This window comes from Octodon degus, unplaced genomic scaffold, assembly GCF_000260255.1.
Source record: "Octodon degus isolate 3935 unplaced genomic scaffold, OctDeg1.0 scaffold00092, whole genome shotgun sequence".
Classification (NCBI taxonomy): domain Eukaryota; kingdom Metazoa; phylum Chordata; class Mammalia; order Rodentia; family Octodontidae; genus Octodon; species Octodon degus.
In genome coordinates, this window is record NW_004524668.1 from 5,857,902 (window position 1) to 5,864,110 (window position 6,209).

Consider the following 6,209-nt stretch of genomic DNA (forward strand, 5'->3'; position numbering starts at 1 on the left):
GGTCCTGAGCCCAATCCCTCGTGATACTGAAGGTGACTCTATTTCCAGACAGTTCAAGATGCCAACACGATGCCACCGAATTCAGGGTTGGGAAAATAATACCACACTATGAACAAGGACAATTGGTTTCTTCCTAACCAACTGGGAACAAGCCATCGATCTTATACATCACTACCAAATAATAGATTATTTCTCAGCAACTCAACATTCCACCACTGCATCCCACTTTGATAAAAGAAAAAAAAAAGCACGACACTGACATTAACACCATCCATTCTAGAGACCCCATGCAGGCTTCACTGGTTATCCTAATAGTCCTTGATAGCAGAAAGATCCAGAGCAGAATCGCATGTTGTGAATTTCTTTAGGCTCCTTAAATCTGGAGCCATTTATCAGCTTTTCCTTAATTCTCGGGACCTTGGTATTTTTAAAGATTCTGTGCAGTTATTTTATAGAATGCCTCCCTATATGGGTTTGAGAGATGTTTCCTCACAATTCTATTTAGATTTGGCATCTTTGGCAGGAATACTCTAAAAGCAGCACAGAGTTTTTCTCTTTTGTCCTCACCAGTACAGCAACTGATAGATGTGTCCCATTATTGATGATGTATATTGAGATTAAAATGATGTCTACCTTTTCCACTGTGAAGTTATTTCTTCTTTTGTAGTTGGTTGCGTGTCATGTAGAGAGGTACTTTGAAGCTATGCAAAGCCCTGTCTACCATGGTGTTTTCAATTTGTTTCTTTATTGATTTATATCTGATTTCCTACATTATGCCATATATTTCGATGGATCATTACCATGGTTTTTTGAAACCAACTTATCTCTGATTTGGACAGAGGGACATAAATTTTTGAGCACTTTTTTTCTTTCTAGCACAACATGTTTCGGATTCATCTCATACTGACTCCATGCCAGTCTTGAAATCAGTGATTTGACAAAGTGTCCTGATTCCTTGGACTCTATTATGAAAAATGTAGGCACATTCATGCACAAGTTTTTATAAGGACATATTTTTTTTCTAATTCTCTTGCGTGTATACCTAGGAGTGGAGTGGCTGAGTCATACAGTAATTCTGTGTTTAACTTTTTGAGAAACTGCCAGAATATGTTTCAAAATTATTTTGTTATACTGTGGGGTTTCCCCCGATCCATCTCAGCATCGCATGATTCTACTTTCTAGTTCTGAGGATTCTAATGTCTTCACGTTTTCTTCAATAACTGTCATTATCTGTCTTTTTTATTTTAGTCATTCTAGTGGGAATGAAATGATAACTCATTATGCTTTCTGTATAGCTTTAATTATATCAACCATCTTTTCATATGCTTATTAATCATTTATACGTCATCTTCAAATGCTTTGCCCATTTCACTTTGAGTTGTTTGTCCTTTCCTGCTGAATTTTGAGTTTGCTTTATATTGTGGATACAGACTCTAATCAGCTACAGAATTTGCAAATATATTTTTTCCATCCTGTGGGTTGTCCTCTCCCTTGTATGATAGTATCTTTGAAGCACAAAAGCTTCCAATTTTTTTTTTAAGTTTTCATTTTATTAGTGCATGTTTGCAGTTTGTGTAGTTTACAGTCATCTTGGAGAGTGGTTATGTATACACAACTGCTTGTTTTGTTTTTGTTAATCCCCTTCCTCTTTCCTCTTCCTCCCTAAAAGCTTTCAATTTTGTCTTTGTTTTGTTTTGTTTTGTTTTGTTTTGTTTTGTTTTGTTTTGTTTTGCAGGCTCAGCCTGCCCTGAGGGTGGAGCTGGTGCAGCGTGTGTTGCCAGGGATCAAACCGCAGTCCCCTGAGCCTATTTAAGCTTGCCTAAGCAGGCACTTTAGACCACTAAGCTGTCTCCCCGGCCCCAAGCTTTCAATTTTAATGAAGTGATTTTATCCATTTTGTCCTTCAGTTGCTTATGCTTTTAGGATCATAATGAAGAAACCATTACCTAACCCAAGATCATGAAGATTTACCTCTATGTTTCCTTTTAAGAATGTTACAGGTTCTGCCAGGGATATAGCTCAGTGGCACAGTGCCTGACTGGCAAGCATAAGGTCCTGAGTTCAATTCCTGGTACCAAAAGTAAAAAAAAAAAAAAAAAAAAAAGAATGTTACAGGTTCAGCTTTCACATTTAGGTCTTTGATTCATTTCATTTTGGTATATGTTGCCCAATTTCATCCTTTTGCATATTTATAACCATTTGTTCCAGCACCATTTGTCTAAAAAAAAAAAAAAGAACAATTCTGTCCCTACTGAATTGTTTTAGCATCAATGAACCATAAATGTGAGTTTATTCCTGGTCTTTCATTTCGATTCGACTGATGTGTTTAACTATTCTTATACCATGCTACAGTCCTTGGTTACAATGGTTTAAAGCAGTTGGTTATTTTCGCTATTGTGCATGCGAGGCAAACATTCTATCTCTGAACCATGTGCCCGGACACTCTAGCAGTAACCTTTGGACTGAAGAAGGATGAATCTTCAAACTTTATTTTTCTTTTTCAAAATGGTTTTAGCTATTCTGGATGCCTGAATTTCCACAAGAATGTTAAGGTCAGTTTTTCAGTTTATGCAATAAAACCCAGCTAGATTTTTGGTACACGTTGCATTGGCTTGTTTCATTAATGTGGGAGGTATCAGTACCTAACAATGTTAAGTCACACATTAAAGGTTAGTATAGACCTTTACAGTAACATTTCCCTTTAACCACTGTTTTAGTTGCATACAATCTATTCTATTATGTTGTGTCGGGGGGTTCCCTTTCACCTCACGGAATTTTCTATTATATTTCTAATTTTTTTTTTGTTGAGTCATTGGCTATTTTAAAATGTGTTGTTAAATTGCCACATATTTGTAAATTCCCTGAATATCTTCCTGTGACTCGGCCCGCGAGTCGAGACGTGGGTAATGACCTGGAGGAGGAACGGGGATGAAAAAGACAGGGCAAGAGACACGAGAGATGGAGACAAGACAGGCTTTCTGATCAAGTCTCCTTTACTGAGGAAGTGAACAGGGTCTAAATAGCTGTATAGTGGAAGTAGTTGGGTGGGACTAGTTGTGGATTGGTAGTGGAGATCCAGGACCACAGGAAGATGTCGAGGCAAGCAGGGATTGGTGCTGCAGCACTTCTTGCCCAAATAAGGGAAAATATAACAGGAGCGTTCTATCGCCCCCCACATTCCTGTTCTTGATTTTTAATTCTATTTCTATTCTAATTCATTGTGGTCAGAGAACATAATTTACGTGATTTCAGTCCTCTTGAGCTTGTTGAGACTTGTTTTGTGATCCAACATATGCTTACATTTGGGAAGTGCGTCCTGTGCTCTGGAGAAGAATTTTTATTCCGCTGTTGTTCGGGAAAGGCTTCCACAGACACTGTTTTGTCTAATTGCCTTTTAGTACTGTTTGAGTCTTTACTTCCTTGTTGATTGTCTGTCTCATTGTTCTGCCTTTGTTGAAAGATAGGTTTTAATTCTTCAACTCTTGTTGACTTATCTATTTTTCTCTATAATTTTGAAAATTTTTGTTTCATGTATTTTGGAGCTGTATTATTATTACATGTTTACATTTATGTTTACAATTGCTGTATCTTCTTCATATTTTGACTCTTTAAATTTTTAAAAAATCTTTTATTTAGTTATTTATTTGGTACAGGGTCTCACTACACAGCTCAGACTCATAGTGATCCTCCTGTCTCAGCCTCCCCAGCACTGTGACTACAGACATGCACCACCACGCCCAGTTTCTGTGGCTAGCTCAGCATGGGGTACTGAGGATCAAACTCAGGTTCTTGTACTTGCCAGGCAGGCGCTTAGACCACCAAGCTATCCCCCCAGCCCCTGATCTTGCATTTTAAATGTACTTTGTGCACTGTGCTCTGGCTTCCATGACTTTTTGGTAAAAAAATCAGCCGTTAGCTTTGTTGAGGATCCCTTGTATGTGATGACACATGGTTTCACAGAACTTCTCTTTGCCTTTGTCTTTGGAAAATTTTGATTATGATATGTCTAGGTGTGAAATGCTTTGAGCTTGTCCTTCCTTCCTGGGGTTTATGAGCCTCTTAGATATGCAGGCTATAGTTTTTCATCAAATTTGGGGAGTTTTCAGCCACTGTTTCTTTTAATTTTTTTCTGTCCCTTTCTTCTTTAGGACACCCTTGGTGTGCATATTTGTATATTTGATAGCATCCCACAGCAGTTTAAAGTTCTGCTCATACTTCTTTCTCTCTCTCTTTCTTTCTTTCTTTCTTTCCTTTTTTTCTTCAGTACTTTGGATTGAACTCAGGACCCTGAACTTGTCAGGCAGGCACTTAATTCTTTCTTTTTTTCTGCTCCTCCAATCAAATGATCTCATTTTACCATGAAGTTCATTAGTTCTTTATTCCATTTGCTAAAACCTGCTTTTGAGCCTTTCATGAAGTTTTCATTTCAGTTACAGTTTTCAACTCTGTAATACCCATTTTGGCTCTTCTAAACATAATTTATATCTTTATATTAATCTGTATTTGGTAAAATTATCTTCTCGCACATTAAGGTTTTTGAGGCATCTCTTCCTTTAGCTCTGAATTTTTAAAAAATAATGTTTGTTTGTTTGGGTGGTGTTTTTTGTTTGTTTGTTTGTTTGTTTGTTTTTCCAGAACCAGGAATTGAACTGAGGCCCTTGCGCTTGCCACGCAAGCGCTTATTCTACTGAGCCATCTCCCTGGCCCCAGGTAGTGTTTTTTGAGACAGGGTTTTGTTATGTAGTTCAGGTTTGACCTCATGGTGATCCTCCTGCCTCAGCCTCCTGAGTGCTGGGACTAGAGGCCTGTACTACCATGGCTGGCTAAATAGCTTAAAGTCTTTATTTAAATTACATATCTGAAGTTTCCTCATTAAAAAAGATACCAGGGATCAGACCAGAGCCTTACATATGCTGTCTAAGCATTCACCCCTGTGCCCCACCTCCACCTCTTTCGAATTTCTTTTTCTCAATTTTGAGACAAGGTTATGCTACATTGTCCAGGTTGGATTTGAACTTATGATCTTCACACCTTACTCTCCCAAGTAGCTGAAATTACCAGTGTATCCCACCAAGCCTGGTCCTATTAATCACTTCTTCCCTGTATAAGGGTCATATTTTTGTGTGTTTTTTGTATATATAATGTTTTTGTTAAAATTAGACATTTTAAGTACAGTAAGTCTCAAACTTACAAACCAGTTCTGTCTTTTTTTTCTTTATTTTATTTTTTTCCCCGTGGAACTGGGGATTGAACTCAGGCCCTTGCGCTTGCCAGGAAGTGCTTATTCCACTGAGCCATCTCCCCAGTACACACCAGTTCTGTTCCAGAACATTTGTAAGTTGGATTTGCTCACCAGCCCAACAAAGTGAGTCTTAAAACACCTTTGACACAAAGATACAACATGAAGAGCCCAAAAAACCTCAAACACTTAAAAATACTATGAACTATTTTTACTCTAATGGTTACCTTAGAATGATGGTACAGTACAATACAACTATAAATAACTTCTTTTGTTTCCATGGTTATTACTTTGTACTTCCTAGCAGTGACGTTCACATTACCACTGCTTTTCCTCTTGCTTCTGGACACACTGGGCTCTGATTGAGCACTGGCCCACTATACGCCATTGCGTTGTAAAGTAAGGACACAGAAGCACATCTTTGACAATGCCTGGCAGATGTGTGGGCTACTTGCATGATTTGTGCGCATCTTCAAATGCTCATAATGCAAGATCCATTTATATCTATGAAAGTTAGCATATTCTGCCAACTGGAATGTTTCTAAGTTAGGGACTTACTGTAGCACACTGTGTCAATTCTGGGTACCCAATTTCTTCCAACTCCCCAGGGTTTGTTATTATTTGCTGCTGTTACTGTTTATTGTGCTCGTTTCAGTTGTTTATTTCATGACTTCTGGGAACAAAATATTGCGTAAAGTTCATATTCTTTGTTGTTTTGTGTGGTCGTTGAAGTCTTTCCATGTTATGCTTAGTGGTCAGGTAATAATTGGACAGAGATTACCTTAAGTACTGTGAACTTAAGGGTCCCCCAGTTTTTGCCAAGAGCTTGAATATGCCCTCAACATTCAGCCAGGCAACTAACAACTCCATTTTAGTCTTCACTCTGGCCCTCAAGGCCTGAAAGAGGTGATAAGAGCTTAAGGTCTTCTCAGGTTTTTCCTAAGCACATAGATAGCCCTTGGTATAACCA